Source organism: Aplysia californica, unplaced genomic scaffold, assembly GCF_000002075.1.
Source record: "Aplysia californica isolate F4 #8 unplaced genomic scaffold, AplCal3.0 scaffold00695, whole genome shotgun sequence".
Lineage (NCBI taxonomy): Eukaryota > Metazoa > Mollusca > Gastropoda > Aplysiida > Aplysiidae > Aplysia > Aplysia californica.
Window position 1 is genome coordinate 204,169 of NW_004797965.1, and position 13,255 is coordinate 217,423.

Consider the following 13,255-nt stretch of genomic DNA (forward strand, 5'->3'; position numbering starts at 1 on the left):
GTTTTGTGTGTCGCCTAACCAGCAATCCACAAAGGAGAGGATTAATCGTCATAATAATGAAATTAAAGAAACCGGCATTCTGTATTCCCAAAAGATAATTTTTATATCATAATGCTTATTAAAAAAAAAAATTTTGCTCAACACCTTTTATGTCCATTTTAAAACACATGTCTCGATCAATTAAACTGCAAAGCGGGTCAGTTTCACAAGACTCTCAAACTATGGAAGTCTCCAAACCTTGCCGGCCATTTTCTCGCCGATTTTATCTCTGAAATCAGGCGACCCCCACATCCTTCAATCACAAATATCTCAACTTCTATTCAAGATAGATGGGTAATTTTTTTTAAATAGACAAATAAACAAGCTTTAAAATGGTACAAGTAAATCCACAGGTCCAAAAAATTGACGAATGCCTGATTCCACCACGTTGTGACACAGTTACGTTTTACGAGCAGCCTACAAATATTTACCATCTGATTTACAGGCTTAGGACTGACACTTATTGGGAGTAATATTGTGAACAATCAAGATAATCCTCATAAACGAATGACCGCATTATAAATATTTGTTGGTTTGAAAACGTTAATGTAAGGCTGAAATTCAACCTGAAGATAATTAAAAAACGCTGACATTGAAACAGGGAGTTAGAGCGTAAGAACTATGGTCACCAGACTGTGAACTGACCTGGAAAACATCTGCAATACCCAAAAGACCGAGCAGTGATTAACAGCGAGCTGCTGAGAATGAAAACAAAAAGGTTCACAGGGCGGTGGAATCAGGCGCTCGTCAGTTTATAAGCGTATGGAGTTAATGTTGTCATCCTAAAAGCTTTTTTTTCTTCATTTTTCTTGCTTTCGTTACAAAAAAAAATACCCATCTTTCTTAATAGATGTCGAGATAGTTTTATTGTAGAAGATGAAGGTCACTTGATGCCTGCAGCAAAAGTAGAAAAATAATTGCCGCCAAAGTTTGACAAAGCTTAAATGTCCTGGGAAACTGCCCATATATAATTTCGGTGCCTTTGAGCAACGTTTTTCAGTATAGCCAACAGAGAAATGTGTTTTTAATGTGCATAAAAAGTGTTGCCCCCCCCCCCCAAAAAAAAATGAAAACTGTTCAGCGGACAGAAGAAATACGGATTTTCCCAATTTCTTTGTTTTGACGAGTGTCTGATTTCACAACAATACAACTCATTGAAATAGCAGTATAGCAAAACTGATTGCTGGAGGGCGTTTCTGGTAGATCCTACTTCTTTATTTTCCTCTGTTGTTTCTGTCTGTCGCACTTTTCTCCAGCATAAAATGATCATTATTTTTTCCATGTGCTTCTCTTTACTTAGAAGAAATTGAATAAGCACGATATCCACCTTGCTGATGTAAGATCTTTTCAAGAGAAAAACGTCACCTTTGTCTGGCGTTTTGAAATTGATGACGAAACCAGAGAATACGGCGTTGGATTTGTAGTAAAGAACTCAACTTTGAAAATGAAGGGGAAATGAAAAAGAAACCCAGGAAATCCTACTATTCGTCGCCATTTAGCAGACCGACACATAAACTGTATCACTGCCCAGGATCCTTTCCTTCCTCATTTCTACCCCCCTCCTCCGCAAAAGCGCATGCGTGCACACACACGCACACACACACACACACACACACACACACACACACACACACACACACACACACATATGCAGACAAACACACACACATTTAATACTACTCAGGAATCAAAGGGAGAATTCTATGTCTTGAGAGCTTCTCTGTGGCAACAGGGTGCATTTACGTTGGTACCAAAGAGGTTGTATATAATACTAAAGCTTGCAGCCGTTACGTCATAAAATTAGAACTTTATTTTTTTAAAGCTCTGGTTGGGCTATAGCTCATGAGGCAGCACACGACCCCACAAACAATGCTGCAAGTGACCCGTCTTGTATGTTTGTGTGTGTGTGTGTGTGGGGGGGGGGGTGTCGTGTCGTTTTAGTTGAAACGTCCACTCAGAATTCTCACCAATTGTTGAGGCAAAACCGGTGCTCCATGTCAACTACCGATTTCCCGAGTGATGGACAACTTTTGGTCTGTCGGTTTCTGGTTTTGTGGACAAGGGACTCAACATATTTTAGGCTTCAATAAGCAAAAATAAAAAATATGCATTGGTCTACCTACTTTACATGGCAACTGGAATCTCAATGGTCTGTGGGATCCTACTAAACACCTCCCTTTTTAAAATCCTGGACACTCATACAACGTGCTTAAGTAGAGAACTCATGCCAAGTTCGTTTACTATATGTGATCATGATAAAGAATCTCTACAACTCCCACACAGCTACAAAAAAAGTCACACTTTCATCTTGTTAGAAACAGCCGTGCTTTATTGGGTGACAGAGACCTACAAACACAGTTTTCCCTAGTTCAAAGACAGAACAGCACATTAAAATCATCCTAGCACTTACATGTTGAGACAGTCTGACCACGCCCACTCCCTAACTCCAGTCAGATAAATAGAAGGACAATTTCTGCAGACGACACCACAGCTCTTAGTCGCCAGATATTTCCTGATCAATTCGGAACCTTTCAGGTGAGATTTGTTTGTCTGCTTTAGAAACCACAAAGTAGTTGGTTTTCAAGCCTCAAAAATCGACACTAGAAATGAAATATCCACAACTTCATTAATTTCTTCGTTTGTTTACTACAATAAACTTTCGTCTTTCTATTTCAGAGCAAGAGAAAATTCCTCTTTTTAGTATTTGCAATTTTGAAAGAAATAAATCCTCTACTATTCAAATGTATGACGTAAAAAGTAATCCCTTCTCCTGCTATTTACAAGCTTGAAGGAAGAGGTTGACAGAAGAAAAGAAATTTCTTTTTGTCTCTCTCTAATACTAGCATGTTTAAAGGAAGAAGAAACTTACTCTCTTCACTACATCTAAGTATAACAGACGAAGAAATTCCTCAGCTATTTATACCTCTCGATGAAAAAGAAGTTGCTCTTTTATGTTTTGTACACAACTTCAGAACAATCTATTTGAGTCTAGAATAATTGGAAACCTCTTACAATACTGTTGGCTACTATTGACAGGTTGATACTTCCTTTCTGGTATTCTCGTCTCATATCTAGTAGTTAAACTGCTGCACTCCTAACTTTAACTTTGACCTACATACAACGTCGGTACATAAAAAGAATACAGCCCGTGATTTTTTTCATATCTACAAGTATTTTGAGAGATACATACACAAAGTTAACATGTCATAACAATGTGGTCCTCTGTGGGGTCAGCCAAAAAGAAACCCCTGAAGTCTTAGTTCTCCTTGTCAAATCTCACTAACTCCTGTTTTTACACTTTTACTATTTGTTTCTTTGCATGTCTGCCCTACTTTTGTTTGGCTAGTGGTTTAAAAAATAAGACATACAACGCGTTGTTTGATTCCATAATGTTTCATTCAGATTCATTCGATTCAAACACGCGATTAACTATCCTTGATAATTTTCTATCAGACGTTTAACGTACTGCCTTCTGGTACTCTGATTTTGTCTGTACCTGTTTACTGTGGAAGCAGCTGGCGCCATTTACGTTCCAAGGAGCAAAAGAAATGAGAATTCACTTGCTCAAGAAACCATAATGCTCACATAGTACACGTCAAACTTTTGACACTTTGAGTTCAGACAGGGACTTAAATATGGGCTCAGCTAAATAAGGACAAAGTGGCTTTTTGTGTTTGATGTGTACAATAATACCAGATTATGTCTTGAATATGTCCGAGTCTTGTCTTGACTATTTTTTGGTGTGGAGATGACGTTCTAACAAATGACGATTTCTTTGTTGATATTGGCCCACTGCTGTCCCATAGACATTTCCCTACCATGAATTACAAAGTTCTACCTGCTCAGTACCTAGTTTTGATAAATTTGAAGTTAAAAATGTTGAGTTTTACAACACAGTCGAGGTATTTCGAATGCAAGTCTTTGAAAATCTTGATAACGACTCCGATTAATCTTACAATTTTGACAGAGCAGGTAAAACACTGTTTTCTCGGCTCATGTTTTTACCAGCTCAAAACGGCCAAAAGATGTTAGATATAACTTTGTAATTCTGCGATCTGTTACTGTATCCTTTACTAGAAATGAAAAAATGTGTATGTATACTTTCTAATTATAGTATTTGTTTTGTGTTGTTTTCCAGCGTTCAGCTCAACACCAATCAATCAAGATGAACAACACCGTCTTTGTCGTTCTCGTCGTCCTGGCTCTGATCGCCGCTACCAGTGCTACGTCATTCTCCAGCTGTCTCAGCACATTCAACAACTGGTACAGTGATTGTAAAAGAAGCTTGGGCCAAAAGAAGTGTGACATTACCATGAGTGGACTTGCTCCAGCTTGCTATTACAGCTAACTTCTTCATGCTTCCGTTCTCCTGAACACGTTACAAGCGGTGGACTTCTGAATAAAGATATTGCATAAGACCCTTGTGTTTGCGCAGTGTTACTGGGGGTTTTTTTTGGTTTTTTTTTTGGGGGGGGGTTGTTTTTGTTGTTGTTAATTTTGCTTAACAATCGTACTTGTGCAGACAAACCACCCCACCGACATTGTTATGTTGATTCACAACACCGGAAACGAGAATACTGCTCTGTTTTATCACAGACATTTACTAGACATATAAAGAGCACAGGGAAAAAAGAATGATTTCATTTTCCGACATTCTGAGTAAAACAAAAAGGAAATGCTTGATAACTCTTTTTTTCAAGAAAAAAAGCGTATTTTCTAAGCCTCATACTGGGCGACTTAACGGTGTTTTAGCCATGAACCCTTTGTTTGGCAAGAAGAGGTGTGTAAACATTTTCCAACCCCCTTCACAACTCATTATGTCAAAACGTGACTTCTCTCGTTTTTCTATTGGACCCTTCACATTATGTTTTACTAGCTGGGTTTCATGTTCGATGAACAGACTCAAAAGAATCGATGGTCAAACCATTGTGGGAACAGTGCATCCACTCTTTGTGAAGGGAAGCCTCAATTGTTTACAATAGCGTCTTGGAAGACGGACTTTCCCAAGATTAGATCTAAACGAAACTAATGAAAAACTGAAAATTAAACTACACTGACTTCAAACTCCTCAGTAAAACTGTGTACCCTTTAAATTGTTCTGAACCACGGTTAATTTTTTCAAATTCGAAAGTTTAGCTGGTTCCGAAGTTTTAGGTGGCTAAAGTGACGAACTTTCACAAATATAATATGTATAGATTTCAAAACATACCTATCACTTGGTAGGTGAGTGTGTGTGGGTGCGTGTGTGTGTGTGTGTGTGTGTGTGCGTGCGTGCGTGCGTGCGTGTGTGTGTGTGTGTGTGTGTGTGTGTGTGTGTGTGTGTGTGTGTAGACTTATATGACAAAGAAATAAGGCTGTCTCCAGTCTCTCAGGTGACCCCTAAGCTTGGGAAGATTTCAGTCAGTACAAATTAGCTTGTAAAGCTACCGGACCTGTGTTGTAAAACAATGTGCTTTGTTGGATGTTTCAGCTAGACACACACATAAGTAAATAGATTATGTTCAACATTGAGATTGATTGACTCACATAATACCTTACCAAGAAAATGTGGATAACAAAACACATAGCAATTTCAAGCTCCTGATCGCAAAACTAGGCTGTGTCTTAAGTATACTTACTCGTAGTACAAATCTGATTGTAAAATTGCAGATTCTGGCTGTGAAACAAAGTTATTTGTTACTTGTGACAACTAAACATTCAGAAAAATAATCAGATTGTTTCCAACTCCGAAAGTGTAATGACCTATATAATAAATTCATAAGTAAATTTAATTTTGATTACAAAAAAGATTAGGCTTTTTGTTAAGGTTCTCAGATCACAAAAAGCCTTGAATAGAGTTCAGTCAGTACATACTATGTGCTTGTAAAACCGTGGGACGATTCAGGCTGTAAAATTAAGTTATTCGTTGATTGTGACAAATAGATATACACCACTCACAGCGTAACGACCGACACAATAAGTTCCTTAGTAGATTTAGATGACAAAATAAGGTAAGGCTTTTTCAAGATTCCCAAATCTTCTCTAGGCTTGATTAAAGTTTAGGCAGTACAAATATGCTCGTAAAATTGCAGAACCCAGGTTGCAAAGCAAAATCTGTTATTGGTAGTAACATTCGGACATGCATCAAAATAAACATAGTTTCCAACCCTGAGAGCGTAACAACTGACATAATAAGTTACTAAGTAGATTTAGATAAGTAAAACAAAGATAAGACTTTTTAAAGATTCTCAGATCACCACTAGGCTTTGATGAAGTTTAGTCAACAACATTTGGCTCGAAAATTGTGTGACAAAATGGTTTGTTGGTTTTTACTACCAGACACACACAAAGAGTAAACCCACCGTTTCCAACACAAAGAGTGTTACGGACCAACATAATGATTTACTAAGTAGATTTAGATGAGAAAAAAGATAATACTTTTTTTTTAAAAGATTGTCAGTTCACTACTAACCTAAGATAAAGTTCAGTCAGTACAAATGTGCTTGTACAATTGCAGTTGCTAGGTTGTAAAATAATTTTTATGGCATTCATAATCAGACGTACTCTTTAGCGCTATTGCACGGGAACTGACAAGACATTTGGACTATACATTCTTGCAAAGATAACACTATAATTCAATAATAATATAAATTAATCTATTTCAACTTAAAATAATCGTAACACCTTAAAGTCATAATCGCAGATATTTGAAAAAAAACAACAACATTTATGCAAATACTATGACGTGTTTAGTTTCGGTAACTAACACTAGTAACTAACGGAACAAATGGGGTGTTTTTTCTGTCCCGTCAGTTGCCAAAACTAAATACGTCTCAGAATTTACATAACATACTTTTTTTTCAAATAACTGCATTTAATACGACTCTTAATGTGTCTTTCAAATGTTCTGATCTTTAAAAGTTGAAATAAATTAATTGATATTGAATTACGGTATTTACACTGGGAGAAAATTATTTATGTAGTCCAAATGCCCCGTCAGTTTCCATGGAATAGCCCATAAGTAAATTGATAATGCTCAACACAGAAAGTGTAACGACCAACATAACATCTTACTATGAAAATGAGAATGGCATAAAAAGAGAGGCTAAGGTGTTCACCTCTCATTCGATAGGTCCGGGGTTCGAATCTGGACAGCGACGGAAACTTTTCTTCTCGATAATGTTCTCCTTTTACATTTTTTCCTGTTCTTTAACAATGTTCTGTCGTCTGCTTTCGTCTCTACTTCTGCCCCCACCGCCTCTCCTCCTTTCCTCCCACCTCTGGACTCTCGACTCTTTCTGCTGCTGTTCACCTGCAGCTTCTCCTTGGCTTCTTCTTACTGCTGTCTTTCAGTTGTACCTCTGATCTTATAATAGGAAAGATCTACACCAAACCTTCTCGGACAAGGGCGTAAAATACTGGAGGGCCCGTATTCAAGTTGCGCACGTTAAAGTTCCATTGGTGGTCCAAAATCAATAAAAGTAGGCTTCGGCCACCACCCAAACATAAATCAAAATTTTCTACCATCTGAAATATTTGGTGTGTCCCACGCGCTCACATGACCTTATACAGTTGCGAGCGCCGTAAAATACTTATTCAAAAAAAGGAAAAAAAAGTTTTTTTCAAGCTCAGAGGTTTAAAACTGAGACTTTTACGACCCACATAATATAATAAATCACTAAGTATATTTAAATTACCCTCTCAGATTACCACAATAAGGCTAGGGAGGAGTTAAGTCTATTTATGAAAATTGGCTCTTAGAATTGCGTGACAGAGTTTGAAAAATAAATTGTTTTTGTTGGTTGTTATAATCAGGTGTGCTCATAAGTGAATAGAATATGATTATATGTTAATTAAAATGGCAAAGAAATGATGCAGTTGTAATCTCCTCATCTCAAAACTAGACTAGGGTAGAAAGTATTTTGTACTAATTAATATGCATGTAAAAATGCCTGTACAGATTGGGAAACAAAAGTTTTTTGTTAGTTGTAATAAGCAGACATACACAAAAATAAATATATCTTGTTACAACACAGAGAGCGTAACGACCAACGTAATAAGTTGCCATGAAGATTTTTATAACAAAGATAAGTGCTATTTCTAGCCTTTCAGATCATTACTTGGGTGGGGTAGAGTTTATGTTTGATGACAAAGAAATAAGGCATTTTAAATCCCCTTAGGTCAATACTAGGCTTGATTAGAGTGTAACTAGTTCAAATCTACTCTTAAAATTACACACCAGGTTGTAAAACCAAGTTATTTGTTAGCTGTAACAACTAGACTTGCGTGGAAATAAAAAGATCGTTTCCAACACTGAGACGGGAACGGGCGACATTGTAAGTTACTAAGTTGATCAAGACAAGAGGAAAGATATAGGCTGGGTTTTTTTGGGGGGGTTATCCGCTCACCAATAGACTTTGGCGGACTTTATTTATTTAAAAATGTGCTTGTAAAATTGCAGGTCCCAGGTTGTAAAACAAAGTCATTTGTTAGTTGTAACAACTTGACAGACACGCAAATAAACAGATAAGTGGTTGGCAGGTGCTCTGGTGTAATCTGCTTCTTCTTTCTTATCAAACATCTATCGCCTTTATCGCCCTTCTTTTTTGTGTGTGTTTGCTACTCTCTTGAAACACCTCTAATCTTCGGCACTTATATGACATTATTGTGTTTCAAGTGCTGGCTAAAACTAAAGAAAATATACAGATCGGTTTCAAAACCGTGAGACTAACATTAAAAGTTACTAAGTAGCTGTAGATGACAAAACATAAGGCTGTTTCCAGCTTCTTAGATCACCACTAAGCTTGAGTACTATTTATTCAGTACACATAATTTGCTTGTAAAATGGCAGGATCAAGTTTGTAAAAAATGCATTGTCGGCTGTAACAACTAGGTGTACAAATAAATAAATAGAATAATACGTTCAACACTGAGATTATAACAAAAAACATAAAACCTTAATTAGTAATATTGGATGACAAAGGAATAAGGCGGTTTAAAGCTCTCGGGCTAAAATTTAGGCTTGACTAGAGAGTAATTAGTATTAATTCGTTTGTACAGTTGCAAACCTTAGTTGTAAAACAAAGTTATTTGTTAGGTGTGACAACTGGACATGCACAAACAAAGGGGTCGTTTCCAAGTTTCCAACACAGAGGCTGACATAAAAAAAATAGTAGATTTAAATAACAAGGTAAAAGAGCTGTTTCTAACTTCTTAGACCACCATTAGACTTGGGTAGAGCTTAATTAGTACATATTTTTAATTGTAAAATTTCAGAACCCAGGTTGTAAAACTTTTTTGTTTGTTTGCATTCACAACTAGACGTACACATAAGTAAATAGATTATGATCAACACTCAACGTGTAACGACCAACATAACATCTTACTATGTAAATTTGGGTGACAAAAAAATAAGGCGTTTCAAGCTCTTGAACGTTTAAAATATACTTTGCTAGAGTCTAATTGATACAAATCTGCTTGTACAATTACAAGACCCAGATTTCAAAATAAAGTTAATTTTTAGTTGTGACGACTAGATAAACAGAAAAATAAACAGATTGTTTCCAAAACTGAGAGACCAGCGACCGAAATAATAAGTTACTAAGTAGATTTGGATGACCAAAAAGATATTATTATGTTTTTTTACAAGTTTCACCATTACGCTTGGGTATAGTTTAATAAATACACAGTAGCATGTAAAATTGCATGACCCAAGCTATAAAACAAAACGGTTTGTTGATTGTTACAATTACACGTACACATAAGTAAATAGAGTAAGTGCAATGCTGATAATGTAACTACCAACGTGCCATTTTGCTAAGGAAATTCGGAGAACAAAGAAATAATGTAATTTTAAGCTCCTGAGCTCAAAACTAGGCTTGGTTTACTAGAGTTTAATTAAAACAAATCTGCTTGTAAAATTGAAAACTATTATATTCAGATGACAAAAATGGATAATATATTTAACTGACAGAAATAGATAACGCTTTTAATTTTATTAACATAAAAATGAAGCAAAGGCCCTGAAACCAAAATGGCCCTTTAAACCCAAAAATCACCCCCTCCCCGCCATCACCCCCCCCCCTTTCCAGCCATCACCCCCCCCCCCCCCCATCTTATTCTGCTCTTGCGGTGAAATGAGAAACATTCGTGTAACGTGCCTTTCGGACGTACATAACGACGGGCCCCTGACAGGATTCGAACCCACGACCATACAACCTCGAGCCTATTGACTAGAATATATCCCCCCCCCCCCCCCCCAAAAAAAAAGAAAGAAAAAAAAACTAGTATTCAGCTGGATCACTTGAGAATACACCAAATTGTTGCAATATAAAGTCTCAACAGTTTTTTGAAAAAGCGAAATGATGAAATGGAACATGTATAGGTTTAACGTGACTAAAAGTTTAAATTCCTTGACACCTGTCTCCCAAAGTCAAACCCCTAATCCATGTCGAGGGAGATGGAAGCAGGAAAATGTAGAGGAAAACTACACGACATGTACTGTGTTGACTGAAGTATAACGTGGCTCATGTCACTCAGATGCTAAGCTGGCCGTGAAGGTCGACCCGTGGCGCCCTGAAAATTTGTTGACCAACAGGGCTCTGGTAAAACTGTGACCAGTTCAGCAGGTCGGCAATGGATTTTTTATTGCTGAAAGAAAAACAAAGGATCATTTGACCAGGTCAATAGGGTGAGGCAGTGGTTGAATTTTGGAACGCTATGGAGTGAACGACCTGCTCATTTGTAATATAAAAGCAAAATATGAAAATAGTGATATTCTCAGTTGTGCAGATACAATCAATGGATATATAGACTGGTTCAGAACGATATCAGAAGGCTGGAAAAGCTGTATCATTTCACAGTTACTCGTTATAGCATATATGGACCTGTAATACAAGAAGCTAATGGCAAACCTGAAAAACAAAACGGACTGTTTTTCGGTGACGATCAGAGCCTCAAACACCAAGACCAGGACAATCTCAAAGAACGCTCCACAAAACTGAACAAACCATGTGAGAAATATGGAATCAAAATTAACAAAATTAAGATAGAAGTAGTGAAAGTCTACATAAACAAAAGCCAATGAATAAATATCCAAGTCAACAGCACACAAAGGAAACAAGTAGAAGGACTCGAATACCTTGAAACGCATTCATATCAGATAGGAAAATGGACAGACTAATTGAAGCACGATTACAAAAGTCAAATGCGTTCACTTACCTACTGACATCACTCCTTTCCCTTCAGAATACCAACAGTCCACCTCCAGGGTCAAACCTGAACCCCAAAGAAAGTAAGGTAACAGCAAACGATATGAAATGTCTCAGAAAGGTACTAAACATCACGAGAAAAAAATAGACAAAGGAACGAAGATGTCAGATAACAAGTGGGTGTCGAATGGAGAATGAGATAAGCCAAGAGACAACAAATTTTAATGAAATGGTTTGAATACGTTTTGAAAATAGGGCCACAACAGCCAGCCCAATGGTCTACAATATGGAATTCGATTACTTCAAGGAAATAAAGACCAAGAAAAATATGGATCGACGGAACCAAAGAGATCCTCCAAAAGAACAACATGAAAACGTAAGAGATACCAAACCAGGCCCATGTCCGACAACTGTGTCTCAAAATCTTTCCATACAAAAAGACGGGGGAAAATTAATGAATATAATTAGCCACATCGGGCACTGTTAGCAAAAAACTATTAACATTAATGCGTTGGTCAGGAGAAAAAAATATACTGATTCAGTTTATGTATTGTGCATTAATAATGAGTTCACAACAGTTTGCAGGATGTTGTTAGATATATCCTTTTATTGTTCAAGCTCTAGGCTCTTACAAACGTGCACAGGTAGAAAGAATGCGCCAGGTTTATTTATTACTTGTTAAATATTCGCCAAAACTCCCGCACAGTCTTTAAATAAGCCACACTTCCATGTCACAAGAAATAAATATGCTCTATCTTGCGATAGAGACCTACAAGAACAGTTTCCCCTAGTTCAAAGGTAGAACAGCACATTAAAATCTTCCTATCACTTACATGTTGAGACAGTTTGACCACGCCCACTCCCGAGCTCCAGTCAGATAAAAAGAAGGACAATTTCTGCAGACGACACCACAGCTCCTAGTAGCCAGATATTTGCTGATCAGTTCAGAACCTTTCAGGTGAGATCTGTTTGTTTCCTCTCTCTACAGTTGAGCAGTTTCAAGTGAGATGAAAGTCCTCTTTTTTCTATACGTGTAGCCAAAAACAAAATTTCACTTTCTACTACTGATAATTTTGAAAGAAAAGCAGATTCCATTTTCTACTTAATAGCACAAGAGGTTCCCCTCGCTACTATTCACAGATTTGAAGGCAGAAGAAATTGTTCGTTATTAACAAGTTTCATCATAAAAGAAATTGCTGTACTAAGTCCACAATTTCAGAATGATCTATTTGAGTCTAAAAGTGTGTGGCGTCGGTGGCCTAGTGGTTAGGCTCTCGGACTCGCAACCGTAAGGTCGTGGTTTTGAATCCCGTCAGGGATCCGACCTTGTGTCCTTGGGAAAGGCACTTTACACGAATTTTCCTCACTTAACTCAGGTGGGATTGGGTACCCAGCTATAGACACTGAAAGGTCTTGTCAGTTTGTTAGTGTTTGGGCGCTTAATCAGCTGCTTGCAGTGTATGCTTCCCGAGAAGCTGAGAATGTTTCTGAGTGTTCTATGGTCTGCTGAGGTAATAATATAGTGTAAAGCGCATAGAGCCTGCGGTCGAGCGGGGTTCTGCGCTATACAAATGCTATTTATTTATTTATTTATTATTATTATAAACCTCTTACAATACTGTAAAATTGCCAGCTTTTTACTTCCTTTCTAGTATTCTCGTCTCATGTCTAAAGGTTAGACTGCCGCACTCCCAAACGTCATTTGAGGCATCAAAAAATATGACCAACGGTATATTTTCATATCTGTTTTGGTTATCAAATATGTGAGGCAGTGTGGTGAAATCAGGCACTCACCAAAATAATCAAAGTGAAGAAACTGGCATTTTTCCGCAGGTTTGTGCATTTTTATTGATTTTTATTTTTTACTCAGTACCTTTCATGCCCATTAAAGAACACATTTCTGGGTGGACTTTACTGAAAAACGCTGATTAAAGGCACAAACAGATGTAAATTTTCAGTTTCCACGGACACTCAAGCTAAGGAAATAACTTACCTTTGGCGGCCATTTTCTCACTAATTTTACCTCT

The 13,255-nt window shown here is 37.3% G+C and overlaps 2 long non-coding RNA genes across 2 annotated transcripts in view; both read left to right on the forward strand.

Annotated features, from left to right (window-relative positions):
• The first annotated feature begins 2,505 nt into the window (after positions 1-2,505).
• LOC106013165 lies at positions 2,506-4,457 on the forward strand. Its single transcript, XR_001185260.1, has 2 exons — positions 2,506-2,574; positions 4,178-4,457. It is a non-coding gene; the product is annotated as an uncharacterized LOC106013165 (long non-coding RNA).
• Positions 4,458-12,048: 7,591 nt separating this feature from the next.
• The window catches only part of LOC106013166, a 2,558-nt gene continuing 1,351 nt past the window's right edge, over positions 12,049-13,255 (forward strand). Inside the window, exon 1 of the long non-coding RNA XR_001185261.2 lies at positions 12,049-12,186. This is a non-coding gene — a long non-coding RNA (uncharacterized LOC106013166). The remainder of the gene's footprint in view (positions 12,187-13,255) is intronic.